Here is a 27,976-nt window from a genome sequence, read left to right as displayed (position 1 = left end):
CGCACCCACCTCCCCACCAACTTCCTTTTCCAGAGGCAATTCTGTTTAATACTTGCCTTCAAGCAAAGGTCACTTTCTATTGTAAGTCCAAGGTGGATCTTCTGCCAGTCACAGACTTGTCAAGCCGGGCTTTCCCTGGAGCTGAGCCCTGCAGAGGGTGGCTGGGGTAAGACTCACACACAGTTCTTCTCTGCCCATAGTCCCAGGTTGTAAATCATCTGTTTCTACTCACCTTACCATCTTTCAAGAATTAAAAAGACTCTTCTCTCTTTATCTGTTAATGCTAAGCCCCATTTTTAGTGTTAGAAGTTTCTCCTTGTCTTTAAAATTTAGTTCAGCTTATTTGGTTTTGCTCATGAATTATTTTTGCTAGTAATTAGAAAGTATGAATGAACTTTTTAGAATTTCACAGTGACTTGAGGCCTGGGACGTTCTGAGCATTCAGCCCCAGCCACGCTATCCCCTTGGAAGACACAAACACCTGAAAATTAAGTGGAGATTCTGCTCCCCTCTGGGACAGCCCCAAGGGACACTCTCTCTGGGACTCAGAATTATACCAGTCTCTTCCTGGGGGAGGGAACTAGTGGTTATTGGGCCTCTACTATGTGTCAGACCCTCATATGTTGTGACAATCAGGACTCACTTGTTTGCAAGTGATAAGTACCCAGTTTAGGCAAAGAGGGGAATCTACTGGAAGAGATGTGGACATCTAGGTAATCAAAGCAAGGTTCAAATAATCCAAGAGCAGGAAGGGCAGAGTTGGTATAGAGCTTCAGGAACATTCAGAACAGGACCTGGACAGACACAGGATGCTCTGTCTCTGGAGTTTCACCTGCAGCTCCCACCACAAGGGAAGGACCAACTCTCCTCTCAGTTCCAGTGTGAAGGATCCCAAAGAGGGGACCAATCTGGGTCAGGTGTTCAGTCTAGGACCAGGTGACTCTGGCCAGAGGTGGGATAGAGTCGGGAGACTCTCTCTGAGACCTCGTGTTGGTTTCTAAAAGAAGAGACCACCACTCCCAGTGGGGCCTGGCCAGCGATACCAGATGTCTACTACCATATGTCAGTTCTGATCTTCATAAAGTCTGTGAGGTAAGAGTTTTTATCATCCTCACTTTATAGGTGAGCAAACTGAAACTCAGGATGTAGACTAGTTAGCTTAAAACCTGGATCCCAAGCCGGGTCCGTTTGACTCTAAAACCCACGCCTTTGACGTGTGTAACACTGATTTCTGTGAGAGATGTGAAATGTCTCTTTGGTGGGCCAGTTGTGTGCCAGGCCCTATCCCAAGCTGTGTGGGGCCCTCAGAGGTAAGCAGACAGGGAGTGAGAAAGGAGTCACTTCTCATTAGATGGTCGGCAAGGGAGGTGGATCCTTTCACCTGGTCCTTGAAGGGTGAGTGATATTTCAGTAGGTGGAGATATTTGGGTTCAAGGAGGTAATTCCAGCCAAGGGGACCTGTGTGAGCAAAGAGACAGACCAAAGTGTGAGATGTATTTGGAGAACAGCAAGTAGATCAGTTTGGCCAAAGCTTAGGATATAAACAGGAAAGGGAGTGCGAATGAAGCTAGAATGATAGATTTGTGGTCAGTCTTGACCAGAGATAAAATTGCCTGCAGGTTAACGTACCAACGTTGGGACCTCAGCCCAAGGTATATGATCCTGGCAACTTATTTAGGCTCTCTGTATCTCAGGCTCCTCATTTGTAAAATAGGGTAGCACAAAAATTGCTACTTCTTAGGATTGTAGTGAAAACTGAATGAAATAATATATGAAAATAATGCTTTGAAGTGATAACCATTATCATAAAGGTGAGTTAAATTTTAACACACATTAGGAGCCATGGAAGATTTCTAAGCAGTGCTGTGACATTGTACTAGTTTTCCTGGGCTGTTGTAACCAAGTGGCTTAAAACAAGAGAAATTTATTCTTTCATAGATCTGGAGGCTTCAGGACCAAAATCAAGGTGTCAGCTGGACCGTATGTTCTCCAAAGCCTCTAGGGGAGGGTCCTTCCTTGCCTCTTCCAGTTCTGGTACCCCCAGCGTTTCCTGGCTTGTGGCAGCATCACTCAGATCTCTGCCTCCATCTTCGCATGGCCATCTTCCCTCTTTGTCTGCGTCTTCACTTTACAGTTTCCTCTTCTGATAAGGATATCAGTCCTATTGGATTAAGGGCCTGCTCTACTCTGATGTGACCTTATCTTAATTACATCTGCAAAGACCCTACTTCTAAATAAGGTCACATTCACAGGTGCCAGGGGTTAGGACTTATTTGGACAAATTTTTTGGAGGGGGGCACAATTCAGCCCATAACAGACATGATCAGAGCTGTGCCTTGATAGGTTAATTTAGTAGAGGTGAGTAAGACAAACTGCATCCTAGAGAGATGGGTGGCAAGGAGACTGCTCAGGATGCAAGAAATGAGAGGATCTGATCTGGACCAGTGGCAATGAGGATGAAGATTTTATAGAACCTGACAGTTGTTAGGAGGAGGAGGGAAGAGGAAGTGGGGAGAAGGGAGTGTCCAGATGAGTCAGAGGCTTTGTAAGTGGAAGGATGAAGGAATGAGGAGGGGGAGCAGGAGGAGAAGAGTGTAGGAGACTAAGCTCTTGGAGGGCAAGGACTGTGTGCTTCACTAGGTACCCTCTCTCAGTGCCTGGCACAGCATCTGGACATCATAAGTCCCTGAGAAATGTTTGCCAAGGAAATGAATGCGTTCAGTTTTGCACGTGGTAAATTTGACATACCAGTCAAAAAAGAAGGAAAGACCCTGTGGAAACTCAAACCTGTCATTTGGTAGAAAGAATTTGCGGTTAGAAATCTCAGTTGGGTGTTCATTTCTGGAGCGATTACAGGTCAAGCTGGAACTGACAGAGCTGAAGAAAATACAGAGAGGGGAGAGAAGAGGTTTGAGGGCACAGAATCACGGGGCACAGTTGCATTACATTTAGGGGATGAGGGATGGCAGAGTTGCTGGTAGGAGGCCAGACAATGGACTTCAGGGATGGAGGAGGGGAAGGAGGAAGGTGCAATGTCATGGAAATCAAGAAAGGAGACCGTTTCAAGGAGGAGGGGTGGAGCTGCTGCCAAATGCTGCAGAGGTCGAAGAGAAGAAATACTGAGAGGCCTGTGGATTTGCTAATTAGGAGACCAGCGGCAGTGTCCCCCCCTGTTAGGGCAAGAGGAGGCGACAGGAGCCCACTCGAGGCAAAGAATTTAAGGAGAGAAGGACTATATGTACGTACCTGTGTGGGCATGTGAACATACTCATGCCCTCTTCACGTCTGTGTGGACCTGGTGAGTCTATGAGAGACAGCAAAAACAAAACAAAAACAAAAAATGAGGTGGGGGTTCATGAGGGTCAGGACTCAGGGTTTGCAAGTGGGGAAATGAGTAGACATGGGGGTAGAAGAGAGACAGCTCCAGAAAAGGGAGAGTAATTCTTAGTGTCAGATGGACTGAGGGTGGAGGGTTGTGGGCAGTGATGCCCCAGGCAGACGAGGGCCCTCAGCTCCCAGAGGCTCCTTGTCAGTGGAGGTTTCTGCTGTGCCTGCCCCTTGGTGGGAGAAGGGGACTGGGACCTTGTCCCCAGACCTTTAGTCCACACAGAGTCCCCACTGCGGTCAGCCTTGTTTATCACTCTGTCCCCAAGGCCCAAATCAGTGTCTGGCACATTGGAGGTGCTCGGTCAGTGCTTAGGATTGGAAGTAACAATAACAACATCACCACCGCCAGGTAAGCTCAGCTGAGCCCCTGCAGTATGCCAGGCTCTTTATGTTTACTATCTCATTTAATACTTGCTACAGCTCCACAGGTAGACAGTATTATTATCCCCACTTAACAGATGAAGAAGTAGGAGCTCCGAATGATTTAGTAAGTTTCCAAAGGCCACTCTGCTAGGAGATGGTAGAGGTAGAATTTGAACCTAGATCCATGTGCCCCTGGAATTCTCACCCCGACCGTTACGATTATTATTCATCAAGAAATTATGAGTCGGGGGTAGAGGGGAACTGCATCTGTGTTCTGCATGTTCGTGCTATTCTGCATGCTTCTGTGGGTGTCCACGGGCACATGCATTTGTAGTTCCTTGTGTGTGTGTACGTGTGTGTGCATGCGCGCCTGTGTGAAGGATGCACCTGTGTTCAATTGTGTGATCTTGTGAGTTTGAGCACAGATGTAATTCCACACCCTGCCCCCAGGTTTGAGCGCCCAGTTTGTTTCTGCCTGAGGCAGTGATGGTTGAGTTTGGCTCTCAGGTGTGTTCAGAGCTCAGGCCTGAGCCCACCTCCCCTTCAGAGGGCCCATGGTGGGGGTCTATGGTTCTGCCCATAATTCTCCTTCCTTGTTTAAAGGGGCCAGTGGGTTTAATGATTAGTTACCGCCTTGTCAATATTGTCACCCAGGGAGAGGATGAATGGCGAGGCGCTGCCCCCACCCCTAACACACACACAAATTCTGTGGCAGATTAAGGATGAGGGAAGGGACCCTTCACCAAGGGGGTCTGGGAGAGGGCAGCTCCAGAGAAGCTCTGCACGGACCTTGGGAGGGCCTTCTCCTGCCACTCTCCAGTTGCTCCCACAAAGGTGGTGGCCTGCAGGCAGAATGGCCCCTCCTCCCACACATCCCCCGAGCCCTCTCCTTTCCAGCTTCTCCAGGTTCTGGGAGACTGTGGGAAGATACCCTGATGAGGGGAGGCCCTTCTTGTGGTGGAAGAGCATGCCTGTCCCAGTGCTCATTGTCACGGGTTTGAATGTGCATATGTCTGTATATTGTCTTTGTGTGTTTCTGTTTTCCTGTGCTTTGGTGGCCAGCCATCCATATATCTGAATGTGTAACACCATCCAGAACCACACTCAGGCCTCCTGTCCCTCCACATTCATATGTGGCTGCATGTGCCCACGACCCTGTGTCCCCACATATGTATCCCTGGGGGAGCATCTCTGTCTGTATGTGTGGGTGTGCACATACAGCTGTGTGTACGGATGCGGGGTGTCTGAATCCTGCTCTGTGTACTTCTGTGTCCTTGCTCTGCACAGTTGTTGAGGGAGGCTCTCTTCCCATCTTGTTCCAGTTCCTAAACCAACTTCCTGATGTTCTAGGAAGGAGCTGGTTGGTCGTCTCTTGCTGAGGAGGGGCTGAATGAAGCTACCATCCCTCCCCTTCTCTCTGACCTCAAAAGCAGGTCATAGTGACTCAGGCACCACGTCATGGATCCCTGACCCCATCTCCAGACTTTGCTCACTAGGCCCCTCCCTGCTGAGTTCCTAGGTCCTCTTGGTCTTGAACCTGGATTCCTCATTGCCTAGTGGGGTGTGGGTCTTCACTGCCCTGTGGCTTGAGCTTTGGGAATGGTCCATTCATGTTCTGCTACCTCTGCTGAGTCTCCCCCATCCCACTCAGACCAGAAGCCACTCCCATCCATTTAGTGACTTCATGACATCAATGTTTCTGGGGGCACATTCCAAAGCTCTCCACACTTCATAGCATCTGATCCCTAAGCACCCTAACCATTAAGCTCACAACTTTGGACACTGTCTCCTTTAACTTACAGCATCTGCCCCTCAACCTGACTTCACTGGATCTAGCCCTGGGTGGACTATGTGGTCAGTTGTTTCCCTAATGTTGGGACTCAGAACCCGGGGAGGGAAGATTGGGGACCTAGGGCAGCTGAGGGGAGGGACAGGAAGGAGCCGGCAGAGAGGGTCTAAGCCTGGCAGAAAAGAAATGCTAGGACTCAGGTCCATCCTCCCGCAATCCCCCTGCCCCTGCCACACACACACTCACACACACACTCACCCACCCTTACCCTGTTGGAAGGTGACATTTGCTATTAACCTTATATTGGGCCATTTTGTAAATCAATGTCACTTACATTTAATAACAAGTGTAATCAAAGGAATTATGCAAATTTAATTTGATGCTTCTTGAATTATGCAAATCTGCGGTGCACATAATGTTCTCTGACATGTGCCCGTTGGAGAGAGAGAGAGCAAGGGAGAAAGTGGGGAGGGGCGGGGAGAGGGAGGCTAGGACCGGGCCTGGGGTGGGAGGAGGATGGGGGTGGGCTGGGACTTGGGACTGGCGGAGAGGGAGCCAGCAGAGCAGCCACAGCCCAGGTGCTCTCCATCATGGGTGAGAAGGGGTGGTCAAGTCCGGTCCCCCCACCTTCTCCCTGTTCCTCTCTCTGGCTCCAGATGTTTACTCCCTCTCCCCTGCCCACACTCAGCATGACCTTGCTGGTCACATGTCCTCAATGTCTCCTTCTGTGAAATGGGAGTGACCCAAAAGTGCTGACCACTTTTAGGACCAAGATTCCTGGTACAGCGTGGTCCTCTGAGAGGTCAGCTTCTCAGTCAGCAGCCCCTGTGGTAAGGTCACCCATTGTGACACTAGGCAATAAGATGGTCTTTCTTGTTCTTAGTGGTTTTGAGGTCTTGGCAGAAGAAATTTCATCACCCACCATGTGACAATAAAAACCTGCTGACCCGATCCCAGACACATATTGTGACAACACTAACGTGATGATGATACACTCATGCGCTTATATCAGAGATAACACAGTCAGGTGCATACTGTTAAAACAGTATGAACATAGCCAGTGACAGTTAAACATAGACCCAGTCACTCCCTCATAAAGGCTACATAGACACAAACACTCAGGTGTGCACTATAATACGCGAAAATTTAAAATGTCACCCAGACACACCGGGGCCCAGGGGACATTGATTCCTTGTGGTATACACACCCCAACACACGCTATGCTCAAGGCCAAACACACACTAACACTGACTTGTGAGCACACAAGTTACATTCCCTGAAGTTGACACACCGTCACTGACTCTTCTTAAAGCAAACTCAGTGATCCAGGAAGCTCCTCTCAGGAACAGGGCGCCTCTCTACTATTCAGACTCTGGCCAATGTTTATTTGGCCCTGCCCTTGTCTGGAGCAGGACAAAGATCGTGACACTCTGAACAGAAGTGATCCTGTAGTGTGGAAAGGTGGGCCAGTGTGAGGGGGAGGGACCACTCAGGCCAGGAAACAGTTCTCCAAACTCTGGATGCCGGTTAGTGCCATGAAGAGACATCTCAGGGGGTTACATGACCAGGTGTGGACCAGCTCCCCCAGACCCTCACCTCCTCCACGGTCCCCATGTACCACAAAGGCCACCACAGGCTGACCCAGGGCCCTCTGTGTGAGTGGGACAGAGCCATGGTGGGCCCCTCTTCCCAGAGTGGTGGGGGCAGAGAAGAGATCTGTCCCTTTCCAGGGATGTCAACATGAATCCTCAATGGTGCTTGTGAACAGTATGGGACATGCACACTCCTTTTTTTTTTTTTTTTTTTTTTTTGAGTGTAAGTTCTGTCTTGGGTTTACAGATGGTGTCTTCCTTCTCTCTCTTTCAGCTCTACCCTCATGCTGGGAGTCCAGAGGCCTGTTCCTCTGCACTGGTATGGTAACTGGATGGTGAACAGGGGTTTAGTGGGGGTGGGAGGGGTCAGGAGTTAGGATGTGTCTGTCATTGAGGGTGTGGCAGGTGCAGTGTGATTGTGCACAAATGCTTCTATGTATTTATGAGTGTCATTATGTCTCAAAGTGTTTCTCCTTGTCACTCATGTGTCATTGGCTCATTTGTGTGTCCATGGGTTAGAGTCTATTTGTGTTTACTGTTTCAGTTTATTCTTTCTGTATCCACGTGCCAGTTATTTTATTTCAACACTGCCTTCATGTGCATCATAGTCTGTGAATGTGACATTCTCTGTGTCGCTATGCACTGTATCATACAATATGTGAATGAATGAATACTTGCTTTGTCACAATGTGAATACCATCAGTTAGGATTTTTACAATGTATTCTGTGTGTTACCATGTTTGAATTGTCAAAAGGTGTGAGCCATGGTGATGCCTGAGTTAGATATAATCTGTACCTAAATCTGTCTCACCATCTTTGAACAGACCAGTGTGTGTTCCCATGCTTGAGTTATCATCATGTGTTCTTGTGAACAAGCACATCTCAGCAAGCTATGTGAGTAGTTGTGTTTAAATTGTCACCATGACTAGACCCTTGTATTTGCATTGTATGTGTTGCCAGGTTTAAGTCATCGAGGATAACACTGTATCCCCTGTATCATTGAGTGCAATCAGTTTTGAGTTGATACAATGTGTGTAACTGCGTTACCTTTCTTTTAATTGTCCCCAAATTGTCTCACAAGGATTGAATGTTCACAACATGTCTCTGTGTATGACTCCAAGTTTCAGTTGGCATGGGTCATCTTTATGTGACAATGTATTTGCATTTTAACAACACGGTGTGTAGCCCTCTGTTTGGGTTGGCACAGTGTGTATGCCATCATGTTTGAGCATCGTGTTATCAAATGTTGATGTTGTTACAATGTGTGTCCATGTGAATCATTGTGTTTCGGTTGTCACCGTGTATGGCTGTATGTCACCATATATGAATTATGCATTTGTATTTACGTTACAGTGTTACAATACACATCTGGATATCACGTTTAAGTTGTCACAATGTGTCTTGCCATGTTTAAGGTGTGACAAAGCCCATTTGTCACAATCGTCAAGTGTATTAACATGTTTGTGTTGTCAAAACTTATGTGTGTTGCCATGTTGAGGAATCAGTGTTTCACCCTGTGGGTTTACACATTTGTGTCTATGTGCATCTGAATGTACTCCAGCTATTTCAATACCTGTGTTTCACCATGTTTGAGGTGACTTTTAAAATGTGTGTGACAACCGCTTGCCTCAGCAAGGGTTCCAAAGTGGAACACTAGGAATGAGAGGGATAAAGGGGGAACTGGAGGAGGGAGGAGGCTGAAACGTAATCTAGACTCTAGACAGGGTGGGACGGGGGCCGGTGGGGGTTAGGGCCAGAGTGAACTCTAATTGGCCTGCAGTGAATTATTCACATGTATAATCCTCGCAGAATTTCAGTGCGGGCAGTGCCAGTAAATGCTGTGCATGTTTAAAAGTCATTTCCATAAGTAAGTGCAATTTCTCTACTGTTTGCCCCTGTTTAATGAAGTGAAATCTTGTTTGCATTCCTCCCAATTTCCCAACGAAAGGCGCCCAACCGTTCGCACCAAAATTACACCGCCCAAATTAAAACTCGAGCTCCAAGGGAGGTGAGGGGACGGCAGCATTGGGCCCTTCTGGGAGGGCCTATGGAGAGGTGGGGGGAGGGAGGAGCCGAGCCTGGGTTTTTCAGCTCATTGCTTCCCTGTAGTTCTTGCAATTTCAAGTGCTGCCCCCACCATGTTCCCCACCCCCATTGGCCCCCATCATGTTCTTGCTCCCCTCTGCCTCCCCCTTCTTTAAATGAATCCCTGGGGTATGAAAACTGGGCATGATGTATTTGTTCATGCATATGTAAATGCACCCGTATATGCACTTATATACATGGCCACATGTGTGTTGTGAAATTGTGACATACAGTCATATACTGTGACAACTGAAACCCCACGATTCATGCAAACACACAGTGTGAATCACACAGCAACATACACACAAGTGGATGTGTGTGCGTTTAGGTGCATGTCCCTGCCTACGTATGCACATGGATTTGTGTATGTGTCCAGCTTTGTGTGTTGAGTGCATCGTGTGTGTCTAAGATGGATGGTTACATAGACAATCTGGATAAAGAGAGAGGTGGGGGGAAAGGGTAGACTGTGGGTATTTGTGTAGTCCTCCATTACCCAGAGTGGTGTACTTAGCTCTATTGCTAGGAGAGGTGTGTGGTTAACCCCTCAGCCACCCACCAGGTGATTGCACTGGGACCTCAGGATCAGAGGAATCCACTCCTTCCTTTCTATACCCAACAGCACCCTCTGGTCCTGGGAGGACCGGGGATGTGACTGACCTTCCAGCTCCAGCTCCCTAGATGGCCATGTGAAAAGTACTCCTGAATGGGCTGGAAGGAGACCCCTCCAGGCTCTGCTCCCTCAAAACTTCACCCCACCCAGTGACAAATGGCACCTTTGTGAGGGTCACTTTAGTGTGGAGCCTAAAACAGAATTGCAGATTACCCCCATCTGGATTAGCTGGGGATGGGGAGAAGTGGGGTTGAAGTGGGGCAGGAAGTGATGGTCCTATCCAGCCAGTCCTCCCAGTGACCCCAGGAGTCTCCAGTAAGAGCTCTTGAAGCTTTAGAATTCTGAAAGCCCAGGCTCTGGAGGCAAAAGAGTGGGTGGTATCATGCTGTGGTGTGAGGTTGTGTCTTTGGTCTTTGTGGATATAACACCTTCACAGTCTAATCACCTGCTACCCTCCTGCTCCCAGCTCACCTCTCAGCCTAGATTGGGCAGAACCAGTCAGTCCCAAAACTACTACAAGGCCACCAAGCTCTTATCCACAGACATTAAGACCACCACCCTCTCCTCAACACATCACTGCAGGACACTGATGGAATAGCTGGAAGAAACTTGGGTTGTTTGCTGAAGGTCTGGTAGAGAAGATCATTCAGAGGTGAAATCCTGAAGGAAAAGAATTCAGGAGGAGTGAGAGAGGAGTCAGTTAATTAAGAGTGAGGTTCTCTCCTTGGTGAGGGCTTCTTTTCTCACGCCTCTTTGATGTCCTTGGGGAGGTGAGACATCCAGGAACAAGGGCAAAGTGTCACCCTGGTCGTGATGTCCCCACTTTCTCTTTTCCCCTTATCCATTCTGCTATCAATGTAATCAGGCCAAAGCACAGCTCTGACTTCTGCTTCTACAGCTAAGAAACCATCAATGGCTCTGCACTGCCCAGAGAAAAAGACCATACTCCTTCTGTTATCAGGCAAAAAAGCCCTTCACAATAGGACAATCCCATCCCCTTCAACCTGCTTTTCTAGACTTGCCTCTCAGTGATGCCCCTCTATGCCCTCAATATACCTCCTAAGCCCCAGCCAAGTAAATAGGGAAACTAGACATTTCCCCAACCTCTTCCAGTTTCCCCCTTCCCCACTTTTGTCTATGTCTTTCCTTCTGCCTCAAATGCCATGATTAGCCTCATCCCCATCCCAGTTTCTGCCTGGTGGGGTCCTAAGGATCATCAAGGACAGGTTTGATGCCACTTTCTCCAAGAAGACTTCATGCTGGCCCTCACCATGCCTACCACCCACAGCACCAGTGGTACCTGGAGCATGGTTTCTCTGCCTCTGAGATGTGAGTTTCTTGTCACTTTTCTTTGCCTGCTGAGGACCAGACCTGCTGGGCTCATCTCTTTGGAAACCAGGCTTTGACCACCTCTGAATGAGGGTAGGGAGCAGTTCACAAAGGCTTTGTGGATGAGCTGATGGTTGACTACAGAGCAGGTGTGGAGAGTTACGGTGGGTTTCAGTGCATGTTTCAGGGGATAGAATTCATGTCTGGAGCTCTTCTCTCTAGTCTAATCCAGCAGATTTAAACCCCAGCCCCAGTTCTCCATGACCCCCATCTTTATCCTGTTTCTTTGTGGCAGCAGGAAATATCCACTCAATGCCCTTGGCAGGAGAGGCTAGAGGCTTTCTGCCAGCTGAGAGGTCCCCATCCCCACTGGAAATACTCCAGGTGGAACTGACTCTCCTCCATGCTGCCCTGGGTGTGTGTGTGTGTGTGGGTGGGGGGTGTTCTTCTCCTGCCTCCTGGGACCCCTGTCAGTGTTATCCAGGCTGCTACTTTCATTAGTGAGGTCCTTCCCTCTTAATAGGGGAAGACTCTGCAGTTAATGTGCTGACAGTCCCTCTTCTCTCCTGGGCCTGCCTTCTGTTTTAGCTACACCATTCTTCTCACCAGATTCCCCAAGCCCATCCCCAGACCCTCCTCTATATCCCCTTGGCCCCCAAGACACTCTCACTGATTTCCCCCATTAACGACACCTGATCCTTCTGTAATCCGTGCCCCACCACCACCATTTAACCCATCTTTCCCTCCCCTGACTCTCACTGAAGAGCCACCACCAAATATCCGCTAACCCCGCTTCCGCCCTTCCCCTCTAATTCTCTCACTTCTTCCCCCATCCCCACAGCCATCCCCTGGCTAGCTTGTGGCAGCTTGCAGTCAAAATCCTCAGGAAGAGGGCTCCAACTACATTTCTAGATGTACCCTCAGGCCTCACATCTTCCCAAGCAGAGCCGACATCCCTGCTAGGTGTCTGGGGCAGGGTCTGGGGTTCCGGTGGTTTCCAGACAGGAAGGAGGCGTGGATCTCAATCTGGAAGGTCTCTGTGGGCCCTTCCCCCTCCCCTTAGCAAGTCTGGGAATTCGGCCCGAGCTTGGTCCTGGCTCCCCCTCCTTCGCCTCTCCGCGCTTTCATCAGAATTCAATTTCCGCCCGTAAGTGACTCCGCGGGCCCCTGATCCTTCCCTTGATGAATGAGCAGCCCGGCCCGGCCCCGTCCGTCACCGTCACCCTCGCCTCGGCCCAGGCCGCTGCCGCCCCCAGCCTCGGCCCCTCTATCCAACGCCGACCCCCCACAGCTCCCACCCGAACCCCCGCCGCCTCCGTCCCTTCAGGTTACTCCCCCACATCCAGCAGCCCGCCCCACCCCCATACCCGCGTGGCTTTCTCGGTCCAGGTCTCAGCCTGTCTCTCTCTGTGTGGCTCTATCTCTCTGTCTCTGCGTGTTCGCTCTCTCTTTCTCTCCCTCCCTCCCCTCCCTCCTTCCTCCTTCTCTCCCTCTCTCCCTCTAACACCTCTATTCATCTCTGGGAGCAACATCATTTATTTTGCACTTCCCAGATAATTTACTTTTTTTCCCTTCTACAGGAATTCTCCATTTCCCTATAAAATGAAAATTCATCTAGAATTACATCTTATGTCATCATTATGTTTATTAAGCGTGGATGATGTATATGAACAGGACGGGCTTGCTGCTGAGTGCTTAATGGTGCATAAGATTAAGCCGAGGCTCTCAGCTGCGCAGCGACTCCCCTCCGGTTCCCATGTTGTCGAGGCATGCTGGGAGTACAAGTTCCGAGCGCACGGCCAGGTGAACGCGCCGCCGCCGCCGCCGCCGCCGCCGCCGCGCACCCCCACCTCCCTCCCACTTCCCCTCCCCCGGGGCCTGCCAGGCCCAGCCCCGCCCGGCTGGGGGCGCCCGCGCGGCCTTTGCCTCCAGATACCCAAACAGATCCGCCCTGAGAGGGTAGTCAGGCCTCGGGTCACCATCGCCTCCACCCCGCTCTCCCCCGCTGGGGGCCTGGATCGCACATCCCCCAGGACTGTCCTCCTCCGGGGTCTCCCCTCTCAGCCCCGGGAGCTGGCAGCGCCCTTCCGCCTCTCTTTTCTTCCTGTCTCCCTGGGTTTCTTTCCCTGATCTCTCTCTGCACCCCGCCTCTCCTTCCCTCTGTCGTATTTCTTGGGGCTTTCGTCTTTCTGTCTGTCACTCTGCGTCTCCGTCTCTCTCGAGTCCTTCTCTGCCTCGCCCGCTCTCCCCTGCCTCGCCGTGTCTCTGGATGACCCCTCTAACTCCCTTGCTCTCCCAGGCCTGTCCGTCGGTCGGTCTGCCTCTCGCGGTCTCCCCGGCTCCCCCTTTCCCCCACCCTCTCCCCTCTCCTGGCGCTGGCGGCCACCGCACTGCAGCGCGGCACCAGCAGTCTATGACAAAAACATTATCCTTCTGCTGCTAAACAATCCAATAAACCTCTCCACAGGGAGAAAGTTAACCTCTTGTCTCTTCGGCTGATGCCTTCCCACCCACGTGACTGCTGCCACAGTAAATTCAAATCATTAGTCTCCTCACCCCATCAAAAAACTTCTATTAGTAATGGAGACCTCGCCGGAGACCTTCCGCGGAGAGCGCTGCCTTCCCAATTCCCAGTGGAAAAATTCTGCGCGAAAAACTAATTCTACTTTTAATAATCTGTCATCAGGACCAGAGGCAGCCATAAATTATATGGGAGCGCGTGCGAGAGCGCGCCACAAGAGGGAAATCAGGGCGAAAAATCAAAGCCCAAGTTTGACAAACTTTCCTGAAGATAAATAATAACTTACAAACAGGATTAGTTGTAAAGTCACGCTCCGGCGCGCAGCCACGGCGGCAATCACGTCTGCCGAGGGCCGCCACCGCCGAGACACCTGTCACCAGACGCGGCTGCCTCCGAGCCTTCCTCTCCTTCCTCCTCCTCGCCTTACTCCTTTCACCCTCCTCCCCTTCCTCCTTTCACCCTCCTCCCCTGCTCCTCTTCATCATCCTCCAACCTCGCTCTTTCATCCCCTCCTCCTCTTCTTCCTGCTCTTCTTCACCCTACACTTCTCCTTTTCCTCCTCCTCCTTGTCTTCCTCCTCCTCTCCCTCCTCCTCCCCAGCCTTCTCTCCCCTCCTTCCCAGGCCTGTGGTAGGGCCACGGGCCCTGATTCCCACCCTACCCCATCCCACACCGAGGGTCCCCAGCTGCCAGGACCAAGGTCAGAGGAGGGTGAGAGGATTTGCGGGAGCATTGACCGTCGGGGCCATGACCTCGAGGAGGGGCTCAGCGTATAAAGGGGAATGTGTGTTCGGCCTGTGGCCCTCCGCCCGGGATTCGGCGGCCTCTCCTGCCTCCTGGCCCCATCTCAAATCTCCCTACTCTTGGCCCCTACCAACCCGACCACAGGGACCGACCGTAGATAGTGTGTGTGTTGGGGGGAAGTAGTCTGACCCCTAAGTTTATTTGTCTGCGTTAGTGTCGGGTGGCTGCGGGTCCGCTCCGTAGACCTAAGGGCCGCCCCCGGACCAGCGCGACCCTCCCCCACCCCACTCCGCCCTCGCCCCACACAATCTCGGCGCTGACAGCCGAGCGGGTGATAAATGCTGGCAACGCGGGGAAGGAATTGCGCAAAATAAAGAAGCATGTTCCAACAAGTCCTGTCAGGATTGTATTGATTTAATCATCTGCAGAAATACACATTCTGGATTACTGTAGCGTGCCAGGGCCGGGGAAAGGGCGGGCCCGCCCGCGAGGGCCTTGAAGGGTGGAGCGGAGCTGTGGAGGGAGGGGCGGGCAGAGCCGACAATGGCTCCGCCCATCGCCCCAGGCCCCGCCCCTTTGGCCTCCAGGCTGGGCCAGAAACTTCCGGGGGTTGGAGGGGGTTGTTTTGCATCACCCGGCACCTCCTTCTGCATTAGCCTCCTAAGGTGGGCCCACCGACATCCGTCCGACTCTTGGAACCCCTGCATCGGGCAGTCTAGGTCTATCTGGAGCTGGATGGACCCCTAGGATGGGGAGTTGAGGGGTAAGGGATTGGAGGAAGGGGAGAGGAGTTAAGGAGGTAAGAGTCCAGGCCTTGGATAGGGCCTCTCTGGCCTAGAGAATGTTTTAGGGTGGTTCCCTGCCCCATCATCTCTTACCAAGTTACATGGAGGAACGCAGGGCACTCCAAAACCACTTGCTGCCAGGCTAATCTGTACCCGCAGTTACTTCGGAGGCAGGGGTGAATGAGAGCCATTCAGACAGCCCTCAGGAAGCTGAACTCTACTTGGACTTCGTAGATCCTCAGTAAAGGTTAAACAAACCAACAGACATTACAGCTTCTGACTTCTGCCCCATAATCCGGGCTCAGGGCCCTAGTGAGGACTCGGGGCAGGACTGGATTTTCTTTTAGTTGAAAACCTGGCCCTTGGGAAGAACATATGCCAAAATGGGGGATGCGGTGGCAAAAGCATGGAGAGATTGAGTAGCCCCTGAGAGTGGGGGACCCAAAGGGAAATAAGGGAGAAAAGAAAGTATTTCTTTAGTGATTGATTTAATGTTTTCCCTCGGGTAATCTATCCAAAAATCTGTTATTACTATTAATATCCCCCATTTTACAGATGAGAAGATTGAGGTTCCAGAGGTTAAGTGATTAACCCAAGGTCCCAGTGTAGTTAGGTTGGGAAGCCTAGCTTTGAGGCTGCATCTGTCATACTACAAACCTCTCCCATAGTCATGGGCCTTGGGGAGAGACTGAAGTGGGTTCAGAAATTCCATAGTGGCGGTGAGGAAACTGTGGGGAGCACAGTGGAACCTGGTAAGCAGTAAACCTTGTCTAGTCCAAAGGACGGGGTCTGGTGCTTGAATCCTCCCCAGAGGTCCAGGGTGTGTGTTCTTTGGGGGTGCACGAGATAAATAAACTTACCACAATCATTTCTATAGGTGCCATCAGTGCATTGATCCTGGCTTGGGAAAGAGGAGGAGACTTCAGGAAAAGGAGAAAGGGGGGTGGAAAATGTAGACCAGAGAAGGAAGTAGAGCTTTATATCAAATCAGAGACTAGGCATTACATTACCAAGGGTGTGGGGGTAAGGTCACTTGTGGAGGGAGCTGCTTTATTAAAGCAGCTTCATCAGTGAGATGCACAGCTCTATCCTAAATGGCCCCTTACCCAACAGAAAGCCCAGAGGAATGAGCATAACTGAAGGCATAAGTATGAAAGGAGATCCTACAAGACAGAGAGACCCTGGGGTTCCAATGGACAACAAGCAGAAATGGATAACTGAACAGGACTGAGAGTGAGAAATGAAGCACTTTTATTTCTTTGCATGGGGGAAGAAGGAAGACCAGGATAACAGGGCGACAGAAAGAGGGGATAAAGGGATGGGAGAAGGGAGCAGGGAACTTCTCTCTGAGAGGGATGAAGCATCTGCCCCAGCCCCATTGTGAGAAGCGTGCTTGCTCCCCATCTACACCCATTCTGTCTCCATAGGAGCATTCCCTCTGTGCCTGTCCTGCAAATCCCATCAACCTGGGAAGGATAGAAACATGCATTTACTTAATCAACAAACATTTTAATAGAGCTTACTCCCAGAAAGGCCCTGTTTCAAGCACTGTATGCATATTTATTCAGTCCTCCAGAACAAGGCTCTGAGAAGGATAATAGCATATCTCCATTTTACAGAACAGGAAACTGAGGTACAGAGAGCTTTATTAATTTGCTCAAGGTCACACTTAAGCGGTGGTTAGCTGGAACCCAAGCATGATCTCACTCACAACACTCAGAGCCCTCAGTGCCAACATTGGACTGGGAGTCAAGGCACGGGGGCCCAGCTTCAGTCCTGGTAACCAGCACCGTGCTGCATGACCTTGATCAAGACCCTACCTGGTTCTGGGCCTCAGTTTCCACATCTGTAAAGTGAGAGGATTGGGCCGATGCTCTCCTAAACCCCTTCCAGACCCAAAGCGCTGCAATCTATGATTCCTTCCCCAAGGACCCCTGCTCCATGACCGCCCCCCTACCCCCTCCTTTGCATTCGACCCCCAGCCCCAACCCCTCGAAACCTCTGGCTCTCCTGCCCCTCCCATTCCCCGCGGGCCCGCGCGTGACTTTCGCGCGCGCGGCTTGGCCCAGAAGGTCACCTCCTTCATCACAGATTCTATTTGCATCCGGAATCGCATGTACATGAAAAATGTGTCCGCGTGCGGCCCCGACTGCAGACGCAGATGAAATTCTGTGCCGAGCCTGATGCGCGGTAACCTTTGCAGATGGCGCCGCTATTGCTGAGAAATGGATTGCTTAATAAAGCGTATCATCCGGCATATTTGCTGCTTGGCTAGCCAAATAGAAGTTGTTTTTTGCACAAATTTCCTTGTCAAATTTGTCAATGTTCATGTCATTTTTGCTTTAGGTCACAGAGCAAGGTGCAAATTCCTGGCATCTTTACTAGTTGCAGCCAATTTCGGCGATTTCGGCGGTGACGGGGATTCTCCGAGGAGTCGAGTGCCCGCGCGCGCGCCCGCCTGTCGGCTCCAGCAGAGCGCGGCCCCGACACCTCCTCCCGGAAGCCAGCTGGTGGACTCGGGTTTGAGAGGAGAGGGCCCAGAAAGGGGGAAGGGGGGAGTGGCCCGGAGGGTATTTGCCTTTGCTAAGCACCCACAGCTAGACGCAGACCCCCACCAGGGAAGTTGGTGGTTAGGGGTGGGAAAAGGGGACTCCAGATCCACCTCTCCCTGTGCCACCTCCTCTCCCCCAAGTAGGGGCTCTTTTCCTTTCTTCTTTTGCCTCCTTTTGCCTTACAGAGGAAACTGAGGAGTAAATGGGAAGGACAGCCCTCTTCTCCTTTCATAAGTAACTTTGCTTCTTGGTGCCCCCAAGATGCCATCCACATCTTTGGACTGACCTCTTCCACCCTACAAGAAATTTACTGAAAGGGGAAGAGTGTGTAGCTCCATACCCACTTTGAGGATGCTGGGTCTCTCCATCCACTTCCCCTGGAGATAAACAGGTATATGTGGAACAGGTGAGGATGCCAACGGGCACACCTTCCTGGGGAGGCAGGAAAAGCTGGTCACTGTCTAGATTTCCACCAGTTGAGCTTCAGCCATTGGGGTCATGCCAGGCACACTCCAGGCTAATCTTATAAAAAGTAGATTCTCCTGAGAGGTCATTCTGGAGCTTGGGCAGTCCACAGCTCACTGTGGGGGAGTTTATCAGATCATTTCTGCCCAGCAAAATTCAACAGCCACCTCTAGGGAGTGCTTCCGGGTGCCCTTTGCCTGGATTATCTCATGAAATAGTCAGTTCAACAACCCCATGAGGTGTTTACTATTATCCCCATTTCACAGCTGCAGGAATGGCTCTAGGAGATGGACCCACTTGGAGAGTTTGGATGAGGTTTGTGGGCCTGGGAGGGTGGGTGGACTGATGAAGGAGTGATGAGAGATATATGGCAGGGAGAGGGTACAAGTGAAGCAGTCAGGACAGGGTTACTGGTGTGAGAGGAGAGGAGCAGATGTGTGGGAGAGAGGGGTGTGTGTGGACAGGGTTCTCTAAAGGAATTGTGTACAAGGATAGGCAGGAGATTTGAGGACACGTATGGGGGAGGAGAGGCTGGGACAGGACTATGGGAAATGGTATATTGTGTCTGAGTATAGGTGTCTGAGTAAGCCAAAAATGGGTCAGGAATGGGAAAAGGGCATGAGGACCGGTGTGAGGGGCAGGCAAGTGGGGCTGGATTGTGAGGGCTGGTGCCTGGTGCCTGTCAAGCACGGGTGCGGGGCTGTGGGGACAGGTATGAGGGTCAGGAACATGTAAAGGGGATGAGAGGACAGGTGAATGGTGACACTAAGCTCCAAGAGACTATGTCTGCATTAGCTGCTGTGTTCCTAGATCCAAGCCCAGTGCCAGGCAAATGGTGGGAATTCAAGATTTATGTTCTTAATGACTGAATTGGGGAAAGGGATTGGTGGAAGACAGGTGCCAATCAAGATAGGGAGGAAGGGTGGGCAGGTTTATTATGAGATACTTTAGGGGAGGGTGGGTTCTCCCTTCAGCCTCTCCAGCACTGGGGCAGGCTGGGGAATGGTCAGACCTGCTTTCCCCTGAACAGGAGACCAGCACGGGATGGGAGCCCAGTGAACCCGGTGGGGGCTGCGGAGCACTGGATGATGGCGGATGGGGGGTGGGGTGGGGGTGGGGGAAGACTGCCGTCAGATTATTAATGGCTATGCGTTGACTCAATTAAATCCAGCCTGCTTTTGTTGGCAGGCCTACGCAATTATGCATCTCATTATGGGCGGCCGCCCAAATGCATCCTGGGAAGAGACCAGAACTCCAAATTAACTTTTCTTGGCGCTGTGGGGGCTGGTTGGCCGGCACGGCCTACATGGCAGCCAATCAGTGTTGGCTCCAAGGGGGGCGGGGTCAAAGGAAGGGCGAAGTTATGGGGAGGGCAGGCTGTCTGATCTGCCGAGGGTCTAGGCACCATAGGTAGAGGACCTGCATGTCCCAGCAGAATTTAACCCTTAGGCCCACCCCACTCCCATCCCCACCTAGGGGTTATTTGGGCTCATTCTTGGAGGGAGTCTGAGCCTTGGCCTTATTCCCTCTGTAAGTGAGGTCACCGCAACACTGAGCACAGAGAACGAGGGGTCCCAGGCCCTGTTTGTTCCCCCACCTCCCTATCCACGTATGACCTGGACTAAATCAATGTGACTGCAGGATTGCACCAAACCCATAAGAACCCTGTGAAGTCGGGGGTAGAGGTGCTGAGAGAGCATCTTTCTGGATGCAAGGGTGGGGGGCTCTGGGGGTGGGGGTGGGAAGCAGGAACCACTCTGGAGGTTGGCCAGCCTGGCTTCTGCCCTGCTGGGTGTTCCTTGTGTGTCATGGTGTGTATGTTTGCATGTAGGTGTGTGTGTGTGTGTGCATGCGTGTCCGCCTGCTCAAAGCCTGCCTCTGCAGTTACACCACCAGTATAAAGCGCTTCATTAACCTGTCAATCAAAGCCCGCTCTCCAGCTCTCCTCTGCCCTCCACTAGCCCATATGTATGTGTGCTCCTGCACATTGTGCTGTCCTGGGGCCACTTGGCATTGACCAGTTTCTCCCTACACAAACATGGCCCTTGTTGCCTCCCTTGGAACCCCTAAATATTCCTGCCTTACCCAGAAGAGTCTGGAGCCCAATGTTGCCTGTATGTGATATGTGTGTATGTAGAACATTATCTTATTGTATGAGTGGCCTTGTTCCAAGCCAGGCATTCATGAGAGATGGCTGCTCTAAAAACTAGAGCACCCTGGACGAGTATGAGGAGCTCTAGCTGCACCCTGTGTGACCTTGGAATTGTCACCTTCCCTTTCTGGACCTCAGGGGACTCATCTGTATTAGAACATCTGGCTTGGACTAGATGATCTCTGATGTTCTTTCTCTGTCTGGCCTTCTGAGTTCGGATGAGTGTGGCTGCTTCTCAACCTGCAGAACTATACCCATGTGTACATGGGTGCATGTGTCCTTTCCTAGGCTGTTTTCCCTCCTGGGAGCCAAGAGGTGTGGGGTGGGGAGGAGGCTGGCTGCAGCAGGACCATCAAAGCCCAGAGGCTGCTCCCGAGCTGGGTGACCCTTTCTGAGATTTCTACCATCCACCAGAGGCCACTCATATAAACAGACACATTCACTTGCTTTGATTAAACTCCTACAGGGCTGCAGACATGCCTGTCCAAGGCAGGCACCCATGTGTACCCAAGAAGAGGTGGGCCCAGACAGTGCCCACCCTTGTAGACATGTACCCTCAACATTCAGGGTCATTTGAGGGTCCCAAACTCCCCAGTTGTAGGATTTTGGCCTTGCTTCCACCTGCCGGGCCCATCCATGGGGGAAGGAGGGGTTGTCTCCCACAACGGGGTGTGGAGGGGCTCTGTTAACCCCACTTGTGGTTTCTTTATTGTGCATTAATGAAACCCTGCTTCTTCTGGGCATTTAATTCTTTCCATCTATTATGTTTAGACAACTCATTAACAATCATTCGTTATAATTAGACTTCAATTTTAGGCTCCTTTCTCAGGGGAGGCAATGCAAAGCTTTTACACATATTTGCATCATAAACAGCTTCCAAATCTCTGAGTGCCACCCCTGCCCTGTCCCACTCTAGAGCCTGTCCCTCCTTTTCTTTCCTTCCTTTCCTCCCTTCTGCCCACCCCCTGTTCCAAATTTCAGAGTGAGGGTGGAGAAAGGGGAATGAAGTGTGCTCAGAGGTCCTCAAATCCTGCCTGGCCCTCAGTGAACAACACTAATGCTGACATGGGGAGGTAGGCTTCCTGGACACAGAGCCCTCACACTGACTGGTAAAGGGTGGCACCGGGCTGTCATGCCCTCCAGTTCTCCCTGAGACCCCCCTGGCTGCTAGTTCTTTGTGTGTTCTTGGGTGGATTCATATACACACAGATATGCCTGCCCACCCCAGACACATATGACCCCTTAGGAGATGACAGAGGGAGTCTCTTGTGATGATTTTTCTTTTTCTGTTTCTAAACTGAGACATTGCTTCCCGCCACCACCACCACCCCAAAATTCCTCTAAGTTTAAAGACTCCGGTTCTTTCTGTCTTTACTTGCAAAATCAGAGGATCTTTATTTGACGAATAAATGTTTATTGAGAGAATGAATGAATGAGTTTTTAGTAGAAATTGAGCATGAAAGACAGACGTGATTCAAATCCCAGCTCTCTGACAGCCATGTGACCTTGGCACCTGCTTTGACCTTTGTAAGCCTCAGTTTACTCACTTGAAAAATGAGGATGACAATGTCTACTTTGCAGATAGAGATTTGCGAGGATGAATGGAAATAGCTAAAAATGTAAAGTACCTGGGATTTTATAGGCACTTGACCTATGGTAGCTATAATAATTAATGCTAGTGAATAATTGTATTAAATATTTATGAGTAATTATAATAATAATCCCAGGAAGAGGCCCCATGGGTCATTCCGTGCAACTTCCCTTCTAGGGGGCCATCTTCTCTATGGCATCCTCAGTGGGTGCTATTGAATACTTTAGTGGTGGGAAGCACAGCACCATCCGGTTCCTTTATTGGGCAGATCTCATAACCAGAAAGGTTTTCCTTAGAACCAGTTACAGTCAGCCTCCTTGCAACCTTTCCTATTAGCCCTAGATCTGGCCTCTGGAGCCTCTGGAAATCTGTCTCTTGCTCAGCAGATACCCTGGGAAGCCCCCATCAGGAAGTAGATAAGAGGGCAGGACAGAGGGCAAATGTCGTGATGGGGTAGGACGTTCTGGAGGAGGCAGAAAGGCTGATGGGAGAATCATGGATGGGGTATGGCTGGACCCCTCAGAGGCTGTAGGAACCAGAGGGAGCCACAAGAGGGGAGACAGAGACAGAGAAGGGACGCTGGGGGAGAAGGATTTTCTATCAACAAAACAGCAGGACAGATTCTGGCTGGTCTCTGGAAACATCTTCATCCGGTGCCTGAGGCCAGCTCTGAGCTTCTTTTAGCTCATTACTGGCAATTAGTCCTCTGGGCCCAGCCTGAGGGAGGGGGGCACTATTAGCTCTCACCCCCCTGGACACACACACATACTATGAATCAAGCTGACAACTTTGCCCAGGCCTGCCCTCCTGGCCCTGCTCTGTGTGTGTCTGCATGGAGAAGGTGTGTGAATGCATGTGTGGCCACATGGCAGAAAGGGTGAGGGCACATGTACAGCCCGTGTGAATGTGAGATCAAGCAGGTCAGCAGGGAACACATGTGCACTTGTGAGAGAGATCTATGTGTGCTCTGTGGGAGCACATGTGAACGGGCAAATGAGCACATGAGGACAGAACTTACACGTGCGCATGTGGAGGACAGGCATTGAGAGGGGATGAACTGGACGTGGGAACCCACGACTACATGGACTTCTGTTTCCTTGGGAATCCTGGCCCAAACAACTGATTTGGGGGCTGCGTTTCAGGAGAGGAAAAGGAAAACGCAAAGGAAAAAGAAAGAAAGGAAAGGAAAAGGTTCTTGCCCAGCTCCATGCCAGAAGGTCTGTTCCTTAGAGGGCACCTTCCTCTGGGAAAAATCGAACCCTATTCTGGGGAATCCCAGGGAGTGACACCCAGAATTTGCTCCTCCCCAAACCCCAAATCCCATTCCTTCCGAGGCGCTTTGGCCCAACACCATCCAATAGAAATATAATATGGGCCATATATGTAATTTAAAATTCTCTAGTGGCTGCATTTTTATAATGTAGAAAGAAACAGATGAAATTAATTTTATTTCATTAAATTTTGAATTAATATTTAAGTAGTCATAATGTAAATAAGGATTTAAAATATAGCCCAAAATAATACCATCTTAACATGTAACCAATATTTTGAAAGTATTGAGACATTTTACATTCTTTTTCAATACTAACTCTTCAAAAATCAGTGTGCATTTTTTCATTTCCAGCATATCTCCATTGAGATTAGCCACACTTCAAGTGCTCAATGGCCACATGTGGCTAGCGGCTGCCATATTGGGCAGGACTGGGTTGGCTGTCCCCACACGTCAGTGAAGGGTGGTATGTGTGCGGGTGCGGGGAGCAGGGAGAAGTCAGGGTTGGAATCAGTGCACTCTTCATTCTAACTCTGTCTCAGACTTTGCCCTTTCAGGGTCTTCAGGCTCCTTCCCCTACTGACTGGTTCCCAGGTCACAGCAGAGATGCATAGATTCTCTCTGAGTCTTACTCCAGGAAGTTCTTCCTTTAGTCTCACTTCTGTGATTCCTACTGCAGGCTGCAGGGGACTAAGGCTCATTACCTTCAGTTTTTGTTTTTTCTGGGGAGGGTGGAGGGGAAGGCAATTAGGTTTGTTTGTTTGTTTGTTTTTAATGGAGGTACTGGGAATTGAACCCAGGACCTTGTGCTTGGTAGGCATGCACTTTACCACTGAGCTACACTCTCCTCCTCTACCTTCAGTTTTGAATCCCTTATGCAACTCATTCTCATGAGGGCCCCACCCCCCATCTCCCATCCTGCTCCATCTAAGAGACTTTGGGGTGGGAGGAAAGAACCAGCAGAAACTGAAGTGGATAGGAAACAGGAGATAGGAGAAGGGAAAGCCTTGAAAAGCCCTAAGTCCTTAGGAGGCAGGCGTTGGAAGGAGATGGAGGAGGTGGATGGACTAGGAAGTGACCACAGAATAAAAGTAGAATTTCTAGAAAGTGACTTTTCAGCACCTTGGCCCCCTTATCCTTTCAGATTTTCAGTCTCCTCAGCCTCTCAGATTTTTTGGATCCATCTAGGCCACCCCCTATTTTCACCCCATCCCTTTAGTCCCCTCACCCCTCAGCCTCTTATCACCTCTACCTCTTGGCCTCTGTATCTGTCTGTCTGTCAGCTTCTCAGTCCTTCACCCCCTCAGCTCACTACCTGCTCCCACTCATCATCTTCCACTCGAGCACCAGCCCAGGGTGCTGGGACTGGGCAGAATTTGGGGAGTGGGGACCTGGAATGGGGTGTGAGGGCCTGAGCCAGCAGCATCTCCAGGAGAGAGAAGGAAGCAAGACCCTCCTAGTCCCCTCCCATCCTCTTACCCCTCCTCCCAACCCCTCCCCCACGGGGCTGCAGTGATTCCACAGTCTCAGGGCTTGGGGGTCTCGGGGCCCCTCGCTAATGTAAGGTTATTGTAATTGATATGAAGGTAATTGATAATGTGTTACGGTGAATAATGTCTTCAATTTTCTGCTAAATCCCATTTTTGTAGCCATCTGGGCTCCTCCAACTGCCCCCCTGGGACGCTGGGTAATAGAGAGTAATTATTCTCAAGTCATTTACTTTTTCAAAGTGTTTAGTGCTTATCTGTTTTACAATTAAAATGGAAACGACCCTGATTCACTTCCTTTCTTTTTTATTTAAATAGCACTCACCCCCCCACACAACCCCCCACCACACACTCTCAGTCACACACAACCACACCGGGCACACAACACTCCAAGAGACAAACACACACAATCTCCTTGTATGTGGCAACATGTCCACATTCAAAGCACAAAAATGCATTTTCTTTGTCACTCACACACAAGTACTCATATACGACTACATCCAGACAAGGGACACAGCCTCTGTGACCTGGACACATAGACCCTTTAGTTATTCTCCTTTGGAGTAAGAGGATTGGAGGTGGGCATTGTCAGGGTGGAGGACATGGGGAAGGAGTCACCTTGAATGTATGTCTCAGTGTGCAAGGTACTGTTTGATTATAGAAGGTGAGCATCTGTGTGCCCGCATGAGTGTGCTCTGAATGTATATTTCAAAGCTGGCTTCACAGGAGGCTAAAAATGTGCAAATTTAAAGCAGTAGCGTGAGAGCAGATTCATAGCCTCACTTGTGTGTTTGCATATGAGTTACTGGTGCAGGCAGATGTGCATGGAGCTAGCATTCACACCCAGTTACACACTAATGAAGAGCCCTGGTGAGCCGCTCCAGCTTGGACACGTGTCCCCAGGAGAGCGGTGAAACTGGAATCCAGAGGTGCCTGGCCATGCTGAGTTGGCCCAGGACAGACAGCCCTCACCTCACACTGAAATGAAACCTGACCCATTTGTTTTAACTGAAAATGTCAAAGGAACACAGTCCATGGAGGACCAGGAGGTGCAAGGGTAGGGGGGGCAGTAGGAGGTGTTCAAACTGGCCCCTCACCCACCCCCACCGCCCTCATCCTCCTCAACCCCGCTGATGCCTTCAACCGTCTGAGGACCTCCTCACTGACCTCCCCACTGGTAGCCCCTGACCCTCTATCTCAGGGGTCCCTCACTGAGCCCTGGTTCCCGTTGGAGGTGAGGAGGCAAGAGTGGCCCTCAGTGACAAGGCACCTTCCTGGCCCTCCCTTGGACTGTTCTCCACAGCAAGTGCTCTGTGGTCACATCACCAATGGGGAGGCACTGACCTTAGGGAACCAAAGGACAAGATTATACACACCCTGGATCCTCCCACATGACCAGGTATGACATCTATTCAATGTCACACAGGGAGGTCAACTGAGTCACTGTACTCTTTAGGACAATCTGGCACTCAGGTGACCCATAGAGTGGAGGCCCAGAGATCTGCTTCCCATTATACAGATAGGGAAACTGAGTCACAGCATGAGCCCAGTTGGCCATGGGCCCTCAGCAGTGGACCCAGACGCCTATCTGCTTCACCCCGCACCTACAGGCACTCCTGACCTTTTACCTATCCTGCTGCTGGACAAACGGTGAGGGACATGGGACATGGACGGCAGAGCCCTACCAGGGCGGCAAGCCCAGGTGAGCTCCCAGAGGTCCAAAGGAAACCAGGCTGCAGGGTAAGGCCTGAGAGAGTACGTGCTGTTACCAGAGCACATCCTGCTCACCCCAGCCTGGGGAAAGGCCCGTGGGTTGTTTTTAATTTTGCTTTTTAAACGGGGCGGGTGGTGGCATTATGGGCAGAGATGCTTCTTTCTGCTTTTTCTCAGTTCTCATTTTGTGAGTGTCTGCCTGGTCCTCCTTCCTTCTCTCCTGGAGTCTTGTCTTTCCACACCTGTCTTTTTTGGTCTCTATTTTTGTCTTGCTGTATGGGTCTTTGACCCTTTCCCCCCCACAACCCCCTTCCGTGGGTTCCCCCTTGCCTGCCCCAAGTCTGTCTATCTGACCTTCAGCCTGTCCCGCTCTGCCTCTGCGTCGGCCTGGCCGGGCTCCTCCCTCCGCCGGCCTGGGTTTCTCGGTCTCTGTCTCCGCGTTTCTGTCCTGTTTCTGCCTCTCCCTCGGCCCCTCCCTGACTCCGGCCCCTCACACCTTCGCGGAAAAGTAAACATTTAATTTTTTTTGCTGTTAATAGATTTAATGTTCATTTGTTGGTAGCCCAGGGGCAGAAACGCGTGACATTTCAAATAATTGTTGTTTCAGGGGTATCCTCTGGAGGGAAATGCGGCAAAAGTGTGGAGAAGATTTAAGCAAATGACTGTGTCAGCTTCTATTTACTCCTGACAGGATCGCCGGGGGCACGGCTGCGAGATAACCATTAGCGCGGCCGCCGATAAAGCGGGGAGCCTGCATTTCTAAAGGCTCCGCGGCCATTACGGGAAAGTTAGTGTGAAACATGTTAAATTATCCCCAAAGTGGAGGAAGAGGGGGAGGCGGCGGGGGGAGCGGGCGCCGTGAGAGCTGACGCGCCTCCGCCGGCCCGGGAGCCGGGATGCTCCGCGGCCGGGGCGGGCCCCGCTGCCCGCGCCGCGCCCGCCGGCCCCGCCGCCACCAGGGGGCGCCCGCTGCCAGAGCCTCAGTCTTCCCTCCCGGAAGGTGGGTGCATGGCCCCACTCGCCTTCCTCCCACTCGCTGGCTCCCGCCCGGTGGGCGCGGCCCTCCTCCTTGGCCCTGCCCTCGCGCATCCGCCCGGCAGCCGAACCAGCCCAGGCCGCGAGGGCCCCGAGAAAGGGACTAATTGTAAGGCTTGAGACAGTTCGGCCTCCACTCTTTTAGGGCTGTTGCCCGGTCCTAAAGAGCTCCCCGAGGTGTGCACAGACAACATGCCTACAGGTGCGGGAACCCAAGTACTACCGCGGTTTATGCAGGGCCCTGCCCTAGTTCACCCCTCAGATCTGCCTCTAAGTAATCAGGTGGCCTCTGTAAGTCCTCTTGGCCTCAGTTGCCCCATTTGTAAAATGGGAATAATATCTGCCCCACATACCTCATTCTCTGAAGATCAGTGGAAACAATGAGACCATGTAAATGTGATCTGAGAAGCCATTAAATGCAATCCAGGTGAAGAGTATTGTTATTATTTGTGCATTCGTTATTATTAACATCCTGCTGTGGCCGCAGGAAATACCTGTGCATAAGGC

At 51.1% G+C, this 27,976-nt stretch overlaps 3 long non-coding RNA genes across 6 annotated transcripts in view; 1 reads left to right on the top strand and 2 right to left on the bottom strand.

The window, feature by feature from the left end:
• Positions 1-14,364, bottom strand: LOC116667065. Its single transcript, XR_004323837.1, has 3 exons — positions 13,963-14,364; positions 3,247-3,304; positions 1-148 (listed from the first exon to the last, which is right to left on the bottom strand). It is a non-coding gene; the product is annotated as an uncharacterized LOC116667065 (long non-coding RNA).
• On the top strand, positions 6,169-27,962 carry LOC116667060. Of its 4 annotated transcripts, XR_004323831.1 has the most exons (4): positions 6,169-7,450; positions 17,551-18,147; positions 26,332-26,423; positions 27,042-27,962. It is a non-coding gene; the product is annotated as an uncharacterized LOC116667060 (long non-coding RNA). The 4 variants fall into 4 exon arrangements; XR_004323829.1 differs by lacking the exon at positions 6,169-7,450 and having other exon boundaries at positions 16,362-18,147; XR_004323832.1 differs by lacking the exon at positions 6,169-7,450 and having other exon boundaries at positions 16,362-18,147; positions 26,332-26,461.
• The window catches only part of LOC116667062, a 66,086-nt gene continuing 56,205 nt past the window's right edge, over positions 18,096-27,976 (bottom strand). The window contains exon 3 of the long non-coding RNA XR_004323833.1: positions 18,096-18,188. This is a non-coding gene — a long non-coding RNA (uncharacterized LOC116667062). The remainder of the gene's footprint in view (positions 18,189-27,976) is intronic.

This window comes from Camelus ferus, chromosome 11 (genome assembly GCF_009834535.1).
Source record: "Camelus ferus isolate YT-003-E chromosome 11, BCGSAC_Cfer_1.0, whole genome shotgun sequence".
NCBI classification, from domain to species: domain Eukaryota; kingdom Metazoa; phylum Chordata; class Mammalia; order Artiodactyla; family Camelidae; genus Camelus; species Camelus ferus.
The sequence above is the reverse complement of the archived record's forward strand: the minus strand, read 5'-3'. Positions and strand labels throughout refer to the sequence as shown.